Raw genomic sequence first — 11059 nt, 5'->3', positions numbered from 1 at the left:
TCTTTCTGCCCTGATACTTTGATCACTTATGACAGGCCTAGGATTATCAATTGCTATATCGAACTCATTTAAAGTCAATAGTAAACTGATATCCCTTCTCCACTTCTTGTAGTTGCCACCACCGGTAAGGATCAGAATATTTGCCAAGTTTAAGCTCCTCATCAGTATTGCAGACACTGATGAATATGAAATCACCATATGAACATTTAGAGTTCTATTTTTTTTTTCCATAGTCTATTGCACATCAAAGCTTTATAACCAATATCCATATATACAATCTTAACAACAAACAGTTGATAGGCGCATATAGGATTAAGGGTTTCAAGATAAACCATGGACCGATCACTAGACCTGGCATTTTAGACCCGACCCGACCCATTAATATTAGTATTTGGGTGGATGCTTAATGGGTCGGGTTGCTAATGGGTGAACCCGTTAACAACTCGTTAGATAACGGGTCACTTTGGATCAACCCGTTAGACCCGTTAACACCCGTTAGTTGAGGATGTTTTAATAATTTCAATAAAGTCTTAACAACAAAATATAAACTCTATGCAAAAAAATAATAATAATAATAATTGTTAACGGGTGAAACGGGTGATCCGTTAGCTTAACGGGTCGGGTTTGGATGACCTGTTAGCTTAACGAATTGAGTTCGAATGACCCGTTAACTTAACATGTCGGGTTAAACCCGACCCAAACCCAATAAACCCGACCTGTTTACAGGTCTACTGATCACCATGTAATCAGGAACAACCATCTTTTTGTACTGATTTGTTCCATATATCTCAGTTCATGGTTTTGATAGCACCATTAAGTTTGCATAAATTCGAACCAAATATATTTCTTATGAATGATCATTTTAACATGCTTTATTCCAAGAAATTGCAATCATATTTTAAGAATGACATTTTTCATGTTAATCAAAAGATCATTCTACAAGATTCATATAAAATTTTATTTTATATGATATTCATATTGCTAATCCGAGTTTTGAAGATCACATACCTTTTAAAGAGATAAACATCAACACCCAGCAGCGGAAACATTTTCGACAGATATTGAACACTCAACAACAAGGTTTGATTTACTCAGATTGCTGATGAATGGGTCGGGATTAAAGGAACAAGATAAAGTCTTCATTCCCAAAAGAACAAACCTAGAAAACCCAAAAAAACAGAACAGATTTCGAATACCAACAGTCATAATTATGGGCTTTTTATTCAAAATGGTACCTGAGATTTGCATCATCCATAATTTTGGTCCCTGAGATTTAAAATCAATAAAAGTAGTCCCTGAGATTGTCCACCATCCATGATTTTGGTCCTTCCACTGAAGCTTTTGGCCGGAAATTTGGGCAATTTTCAAAGCTTCGTAACTCAATTGTTTCTTAACCAAATTCGACCCATAATATATCAAAATGAAGATAGGAAAGTGTAGAATAAGATTATATTTATTTGGAAGCCCAATGATTGCAGGAGTTAAATAGCCTCAAAGTTGACTGGTCAATTTTGAGGCTATTTTCCGACCATCTCCGGCAATCATTGGTCTTCCAAATAGATATAGTCTTATTCTACACTTTCCTATCTTCATTTTGATATATTATGGGTCAAATTTGGTTAAGAAACGATTGAATTACGAAGCTTTGAAAATTGTCCAAACTTCCGGCCAGAAGCTTCAATGGAAGGACCAAAATCATGGATGGTGAACAATCTCAGGGACTACTTCTATTGATTTTAAATCTCAGGAACCAAACTTATGGATGATGCAAATCTTAGGAACCAATTTGAATAAAAAGCCTCATAAAAATCTAACTAACCTTATTTTACCAAAAACGCACCATTTAGGAAAAATTGTTGTGAGACCTAGAACCGGCTTCGAAACCTTATTATGGTGATTTTCAGTGTTTTTTTATTTTTTATTTTATTTTTTATGCTTCAATCGACCTTGCTTGATTGAATTTAAGAACTTAAACCTAAGGCTCTGATACCACATGTAAACTTATATTGCCAAGAACAAGATTAAGTCGCATAAATCACAAACAAGAAAGCATGAAAAACTCTTACATAAATATGTAACGAACTCTGCAATACCACTGACCTGATGAACTGCCATTGGAAGATGCCATAGCTGCTGCCATTCAGTCTCAGTGCGTTGCAATCCTTCTCCTCTCTGTCAGATGAATTTATGCTCTAACCAAGAATAGGACTTAGTTATATATATATATATATATATATATATATATATATATATTGTGACCTCTGCTCTCACAGATGCACGCTCAATTAAGAACTAAGTCCTATTCTTGGTTAGAGCATAAATTCATCTGACAGAGAGGAGAAGGATTGCAACGCACTGAGACTGAATGGCAGCAGCTATGGCATCTTCCAATGGCAGAGGTCACAATATAGGACTTAGTCCTAACCAAGAATAGGACTTAGTTCTTAATTGAGCGTGCATCTGTGAGAGCAGAGGTCACAATATATATATATATATATATATATATACACACACACACACACATACATACATATATCTCTCCTAATCCAATAAGGATTCCCTATTAAAATCCCTGCAGGAAACAACTTATGTCTCCTAATCCACATCAGTTCACCACTATGATAGACTCCTCCATCAACAAGAACTCACACTCATCTTCCTATAAGGCTTTCTTATACTAATTGGTCCAAATAGCTAATAACAGTTCACCGAAAACTCATGTTCATATTCTTACATAGACTACGTATCTGCGAAGATATTCTACTCGAGCTGGATGTTTGAGCTTCATGAGAGCCTTAACTTCATGCTTTCGAACCATTTCTCGTGAAATATACCCGAGCTGGATGTTTGAGCTTCATGAGAGCCTTAACTTCATGCTTTGGAACCATTTCTCGTGAAATATTTAAGTTGCCAGCAATCTCTCCTAATGTTCTATCACCCTTACCATCAAGCCCGTATCTCTGTGTGTCTGATCACCAAGCTTTTCCTTCGGCTTCAGGGAATCAAGCTGGGAGAGAATATGCATAGAAAGGATTAGCGTAATTGAAAAAATGTAGCTTATAATAATCCTATTGATGTCATTTTCAAGCGCAGAAAGCAGTGAAGTATGAATCTGAGGTTTTAGGAGAGGATAAGTACCACATCATCAATAGCAAGCCTGAGAAGAGCAGGTTTCCGCCGGTTATCACCTTTAACACCATCAATATCAGTACTACCGTTAATATACTCCTCTCGTGTAGTTGCATGCCTTGAATGAAGAGAGAGAACAGGCTTTGAGGCCCTCATTACTTCATGATACCTCTCGGGAAATTCCAACTTTTTCGATTATGTCTTCATCAGTTGGCATTCTTTTGAGCTGGCCTTTTGGATTTCCGCCCTAACCTGCATAAGTTTTCATTACTTGAAACTTGCATTCTACGACGCTGCCATTCGCTTAAGCAAGTAAAGTTCCTAGAAAGATAACGCTGCCATTCATTTCCTCTTCTATCACAAAAACTTACCGAGTCCAACTTTATAGCCAAAGTCTAGGACCCTCATCTCTGTGAGCTAAGACCGCCAATTTCCATGCTTATGTACTATTGTTGTCAAAGGATTCATGTCAATGATTATACTGTCCTGAAAAATTATAGCCCTGACCTAGCTTAGGTAAAAAAAATGCTTACCGACTCAAGGCCAAATGAAACACGAGTAAAGCTTGAGACTGTCATGGAACGTATGATGGCATGCCTGATCCAGAACAGACCATATGTGGAAATCTGAAAACTCTTTTTTGGTTCAAAGCGATCAATTGCCGTAATAAGCCCCCTCACTCCTGCCTGGCAGAGGTCTTGAAATTTTGGACCATTTGCAAAATCTTGAAAAGATTTATTAATGACAAATAACACGAGTCGGAGATTGTGCTGAAAGAAATATCAGCATTACCAGTTTCTCTGCTTCACATTTAAAACTAATATAATCAGTATTGAAGGCTTAAGCCAGACAATGCTTGCCTTGATGAGCTTGTTTCGTGCAGCTCGACCAACTTCGAAATGTTTTTTCACTTGAACCACACTCATATTTGTCGCCTCAGCCAATTTGCCGTTAGTTGGTTTTGTCCCCAAATCCTTTTGTAATTTCTCTCTCACTTCATGAAGACACTGGATCATGAAATGTAATTATTTAACAGCAAAATACATCCCACACAACACAACAAGGGAACAATTCCGCAACACACAAGACAATTTTCAAGACTACAGCCAGAAAACGGAAATTTGAGAAGGCTCACCTTCATAGGTTGCATTAGCTTAAACAACCAAGCATGCTCTGAAGAAGTTAGAACCGGAGGAATCTTCATCTTTTTCCATTCCAAACTGACCAGATCAGTTGAAGCCGAATACTCCCTAACCAGCGCCTCGATCTTCTCATTTTCGTTCTTTTGATCTTTCCTCTTTCAAACTACTAAAGCAGCCACTTTCTCATCCTTATTCCATTTCAATACAACCCTTTTATCAAGATTCAATCTTCTAGCATTCTTTGTCTTGCTCCTAGCCACATTACCACTTGTTCTCTTCTCTTCTTTCTCATGATCACCTTTGCTCGTCTTCTTCCTCTTTTTCCGATCCCTCCTCATCAAGCCGTCTGCATCCTCCACATCCGAATCAGCTCCAATCTCGGGGCTACACTTGTACAAGTTTTCCAGCTTGGCAGCTGTTTCATTGTAATCCACTTCCAAAGTAGTACACGGAGCAGCTTCATCAGTAGCGGTAGGTTTCACACTTTTCGCGAGTTTTCTAGCTTTCCCTAGCCTGTTTTGGTGCTTCTATAGGCAAAGGTATTTTTACCTGGGGTGCAACCAATGCCGTCTTATTGGATTCATCTGTTTCAAATGCAACTATCAACGGCTTTCTGAATGTAGATCTCTGACTTGTCGATTTTGTGCTCAATCGTAACGGAGTCCCTGCCGGTGAGGTTGAAACTGTCACAACCCCATGCCAAGTTGCCTCAGAAATAGTCGAAGCGATGAGGTTGACAGCTTTATTTGTGCACAAACTCTGCAAGCACATATAAAGAAATGTAGCCATATTTTAGCCCTTCCCCGTCTAGTACAATTGCACATATACAATTATTTCAAAATATACAAATATGCAAAATTATCTCAAGTTCTTAATTTCCAATTCTGATCTCTCCATTTCTTTTATACAAGCGATACTCTTCTTTAAGTTGATCTATAGTGCAGAAGGAAAATTCTAACTCATGTGCATAAAAGAAGCACTTTGCGCTCTATCCAATGTGACTACATACACTTAACGCCATTTCCAATGTCTCTAATTCTGAAGCTTATAAGTTATGATAAAAATAAAACTACATACTAAACTAAATTGGTCTGGTTGTCTTCATCAATCCCAACTCTTAAATCCCATTGATTCTGTACTGTATGATTAATATTTAACACCCTCCAAAATTCATAGAAAATTGAAAATTAAGAACTAAGAAGCCTGTAAATTATCAGTAGAGCAATAAAATAATTCTCGCAATGGAAAAAAGGGGAAATTAGACAACTAAAATTTCAGAACATTACTGGTCATGAAGCACAATTCTTTATATATAATTTTCTCGGGAAACAAACACATTCCAACTGCTATCGAGAGCTGAGTTGCAGAGAATCATACCTCTTTTGCATAAAACAATGCTCGACTGATCCGATGACAATAATTTCGGAGAATTTCAGGAGTAAGAGTTTAAGAAAGTTCCAGACTTTTTTTTGGTAACGAAAAAGTTCGAAGCTTTAGAAGTGACAACGTAAATGCGGGAAATACGGTGTCCAGAAATTAATAAGTAAGCCGAACCAACGGTCCGGAGTCTGGTACTCTAACATCGACGGCAGATACGTGGACACGTAGGTCGTATAGACCCGGGTAATATTAACTACGGTGTGTGGTTGTTTTTGAGCGGAGGATGGTGTTTGTGAAGCTCTGGCGTGGCCGGTTGTGATTGGACCACAGGATATCTGTGGAGGGAACCAGATCCCCTCCGAACCCAAATAAATTAAGCCTCCTGAGCAAAGGATCTGAACCGTTGAAATTTGATCAAATGACTACAAACAGAGGACCCCTCTAAAAGTTATAATAATTGTAATCGTTGGATCAAATTTCAACGGTCCGGATCCTTTGATTCTTAAGCTTAGTTTATTTGGGTCCAGAGGGGATCCGGTTCCTCTGTGGAGAGTTGTGGATGAAGTTGGTGACACATGGGCAGGTTACTATTGGACGGGGTGTATTTGTTTGTGGAACCAGATCCCCTCCGAACCCTTTGAAATTGAGCCTCCTGACCAAAGGATCCGGGCCGTTGAAGTTTGATCCAACGGCTACAAACAGGGGGTCCCTCTAAAAGTTATAATAATTGTACCCGTTAGATAAAATTTCAACGGTCTGAATCCCTTGGTCAAGAGGCTCAGTTTACAAGGATCCGGAGGGGATCCGGTTCCTTTGTTTGTAGTTTGTGGGACCTACATAAATGTTGGTGGTCTTTGGTATATACTGCCTGGTGAGAAAGAGGAAACTGCTCCCCTAGGGTAGTTGTGAGGAATCCAAAGAGTCTGCGTCCGAAGAATTTTCTGAGGAAAATTAATGAAAAGGGCTTGAAAATTTTGAGTTTTAACGATAAAGACAAAATAAAGGGTAAAGTGAATAGTACCAGGATTGACTTTTTAGTGTATAAATGTGGTTTTTCATTAAAATGAACAGTACCGGAAGCTTTTCATTAAAGTTCCCAATTTTCTAAGATATGCTCGCTGCTCAGTTCTGACCTGCTCACGGATCTGAATGCTTGCGCCGAAGTTTGCTGAAAGTGTTGTGAAAGCAATGGGCCTGAGTGTTTTCTCAAAGCGCTATGCTGAAGAAAGAAGAGTTTCCCTCTTAGCCACTATGTAGAAGACTCTAATCCTGACTATTGAAACCATGCGTCCTGAGAGGGATGTGATTTGTGACGCAAAAGAAGCTGAAGTTGTGATGACTGTCAAAAATAGTTGAAGGAATTATTTTTCCTTAATAATTTGGAGATCAAATCCACAGCATACTCTAACCAAACAATACAGGAATCACATTAGAATTAATATGTACTTACGAACACAGGCATTTATCCTGGAGTTCAAATCATGTACGTATGAGTAATGTTATTCATACCATGTTTTTATACCATATTTTCATACCACTTTAGGTGGCATTTGATGTGGATAGTCACATCATTTGAATTAATCAGATTTTTAAATTTAGTTCATTATTTAATAAACTAATAATTAAGAAAAACTAGTTAATTAAATGATAATTGTGATATACATGGAGTCTTTCTCCTTTTTTTCCTTGGGTTTTGTAAATTTTTCAAATGATGTGGTTCTCGACATCAGATGCCACCTAAAGTGGTATAGAAATATAATATAAAAACATGGTATGAATATCATTACTCCGTACGTATATAAAATTATACTTTCCACCGTTGGCAGAAAGAGAATGCTTTGGCCAAATCCTATTAGTGATTAGGTCACCGGTCTGCCGAGTGCAGATTATTTCTCAATCATTCCTTGTTATTAGCAAACCAATCACCAATCTTCAAGAGCCAAATTTTAACATTTACGTACGTTTTCAGATGACAGAGACCCCGGCTATATCTCTATGACATCTTCAGTTTGAATTCGTTTCTTTGAGCTCTGACTTGTGAACCTGTTGACCCTAAAAACTACCAAGTTTACGTGGCGCGCAGGCCGAGTAATCTATAAGCTAACTACGTCCTTCGATTGTGTGCGGGGCGTGCCAACTCGTCGGCCGAGGAGTAAAATATGTTGATGTTGCGTTGGATGTGTGGCTGACTTCTGCGTCTTACGATTGTGGCCGAGGAAGGAACTTGTCTCAGCCTTCGGGTTTTAGAGCCTGAAGACAAGGCTGCTAACTTAGCGAAGTTCAATATGTTCGGCTTCCAATGTGCCGAATGTAGTAACTCGTAACACCTCACTTCGCCGAGAATGCTGATGAGATGACCTCGACCAACAAAGATTCGGAAATCCTTCTTGACCGAGACTTGGATAGGTAACCAGTCGGCCTCGACGCAGTGCTGTTTATGCTAACTGAAGATGCTACGAGATCGGCTGATTCTACGGCGACAATGCTGTTTATGCCAACTGATATCACCGGTTGCCTCCACAGTGCTGTTTATCCAAACTGAAGGTGTGTCGGCGAAAAGAAAAAAGAAAAAAATCTCAAAGTTGTTGAGAGAATTTGCGCAGGGCAGTTCTGTGTTGAATTAGAGGTCTTTTCAACATTGCACCGAGCCTTGTATTTATAGTGTTCATATTTTCTGCTCGGTAAGGTCTGACAGTATTTGTAAAGTCAAACTGCAACTCAAACTTGTGAAAAGAAATTTGATCCATATCAGATGGCTATCCTTCAGACTGTCGTGCTTTCTCAAACAAATCAAAAGCCTATCAAGACTTATCACATCATCTGACCAGATAGTGATATATATAATAATATAATAGATATTTGGGAGACTTTCGTACACACGGCATAGCCGCATAGGCATGCAGGCCTACTATATATATATATATAGTAGATATTTGAGAGACTTTCACATGCACGGCATCTCATCATACTGATCATCCCATTACATCCTTGTAGAATTGCTCCACGCAGTTCTGTATGCAAGATAGAATCATATAACCTCAATTAATTTGAACTCTGTTGTTGTTGCCTTCATTGGAGGTAATGAGAATCCCACTTATCCCGTCGTATAAAGAAAATGAATCATATTGAAAAATAATTATTACGATAATGATCATAATAACAAAACTATCTTCATTTTCCATCCAACGGTTAGGAGCTAGCTCTCTCAACGGCCTCGATTGCTTGGACCAATGGTGTTAAATCGGATCCAAACGAAACCTTAACTTCACTTTCATCCTATTTTTTCTTATGTTACTTTTACTGCATCATCGTAAATATATAACAGTTCTTATTACTTATTAATGGAGTAACTTATACATATTGGCCTGGCTAGTTAATTACTTGTTACTCGAGATCATACATCATTTGTAAATATCTGGGAAATAGTCATACGACATGCATATCATAAAATCGATCGAGGTATATAATTAAAGATCCTATGTTTTGAAGTTGTGAACATATTTAAACTCTTGACAATGATGGGGGAGCTGTATCCAGTGAGATTGCCCTGTTATCAAAGAAATTTTTAGTTGTGACGGGAACACGGATAATACATTACGTGTTTTTATGTAAGTGGTGAAAATTTTTAATTCTTAGGGGGGTGTAGTCAAACTTGGATTTGAGAGAATTTTAATAGATTTTGATATGTGATGGATTTCATAGGATTATACAGATTTCTATAGATTTTGAAAGATTTTGTAACGTTGAATCTTAATCATCAAATCAATCAAATGATGATAAATGTATCTAGGTCATAAATTTAATCAAATGAAGTTGTTCATGATCTGGATCTGCATCCCTTGGAGCCGAAAAAAAGAAGTCAAGATTATCACATAAACCCAACTCCTCAAAGATCCCTAGTGCACCCATTTCCAATCCTACTTCCTCCCTCACTTTATTCTTATCCCTTTCGTCTTCACCTTATTTATTCTTAATATTTATTAATGAAATGAATTCATTTATGGTACCAAAAAAAAAAAAGCATAAATAAGCAGACATGAAGAAACGAATTCATTCGTTGTCACGTTATTCATACATGAACCCATGCTGCACACATAGCAGCAATTAGCATGAGGGTCCAACAACAGCGAAAACATTGTGGACATGAAGAAAGATTGCGACCCAACAACAAAAAATTGAAGAAAAAATCGCATAAAATGATGCAACCCAACAACAAAAATTGAAGAAAATATTGCAAAAATGAAGGAAGAAGATAAAGCAAAGAAAGTGGCTGGCAATGAGAAGAAGAGGAGTCGCTCAACTAGGATTTGAATTCCTATGGTGTGAGGTAGGATTCTATTTGGTTTTTGTTATATATACTTCCTCCTCTTAAATCCTACAAAATCCACAACTTAATGAAATCCTACAAAATCTTTAATTTTTGAATACATCTAAATTTGGATGGACTTTAAAACTAACTATTAAAATCTTCATTGACTACACCTAGATTTACATGGATCCTTAAAATCTATTAAAATCCATTAGTTGACTACACTATGATTTTAAAATGAGATATTTTGGATGCGGTCCCTAATCCTTAACATTCTTTGATTAAAACCTTAATAGTATTCAAAGTTTGATCAAGGTCCCTTGACTTTGTACACCTCATTGTATTACTATTAATATAAATATTTTTATAGTTTTAACATTAATTGTTTAATATTTTATGAGATTTATAATCCTATAAATTTAAAATCCCTCATTATAATACTATTAGAAACGGTTACAATAAATAAATTCAAACATTTTGATTGAATAAATGGATAAAAACTATGTAAAAATAAGAAATAATACATGGCAAAAGAATGTATCCATAGTGTTAAAAAAATTGGCACATTTCAAATATAACAAAGTGGTACATTAATAAAGAAGAATGTGTACATTAAAAATAAATTAGGGTACAGATAAAAAATTAAAAATTATGAATACAAATGAATTTTTAAAAATATAGGCGCTAAAGGAAATTAATACATGGGTACAAAATAAAACTAAAAAAGAAAATACTAAAAATTTAAAAACAAATGTTGCAAATTAAAGGTGGGTACAAACTAAAAATATAAATATATGATACAAAGTTCAGGCATAAAACATAAATATACCATATGTAATTTTTCTATCATTGATTAAATATACAATGTCACGTGACGGTATACACATGGGTACAAACACAAATAAAACTTTAAAAAATATGGGCACAAAAAGAAACTAATATATGGGTACAAATTAAAAATGAAAAGAAAATTGGTACAAATTAAAAAATATTTGCAAATTAAAAATAGGTACAAACTAAAAATAAAAATATATGATAAAAAATTTAGCCATAAATATAAATATACTAATTGTAACATTTTTAACATTAAAAGAATATA

The 11059-nt window shown here is 36.3% G+C and overlaps 1 pseudogene; it reads right to left on the bottom strand.

The window, feature by feature from the left end:
- Positions 1–2596: 2596 nt before the first annotated feature.
- On the bottom strand, positions 2597–5060 carry LOC103445389 (RNA polymerase sigma factor sigE, chloroplastic/mitochondrial-like; annotated as a pseudogene).
- Positions 5061–11059: the final 5999 nt, after the last annotated feature.

This window comes from Malus domestica, chromosome 01, assembly GCF_042453785.1.
Source record: "Malus domestica chromosome 01, GDT2T_hap1".
NCBI lineage: Eukaryota > Viridiplantae > Streptophyta > Magnoliopsida > Rosales > Rosaceae > Malus > Malus domestica.
Note: the sequence above shows the minus strand (reverse complement) of the source record. Positions and strands in the feature narration are given on the sequence as shown.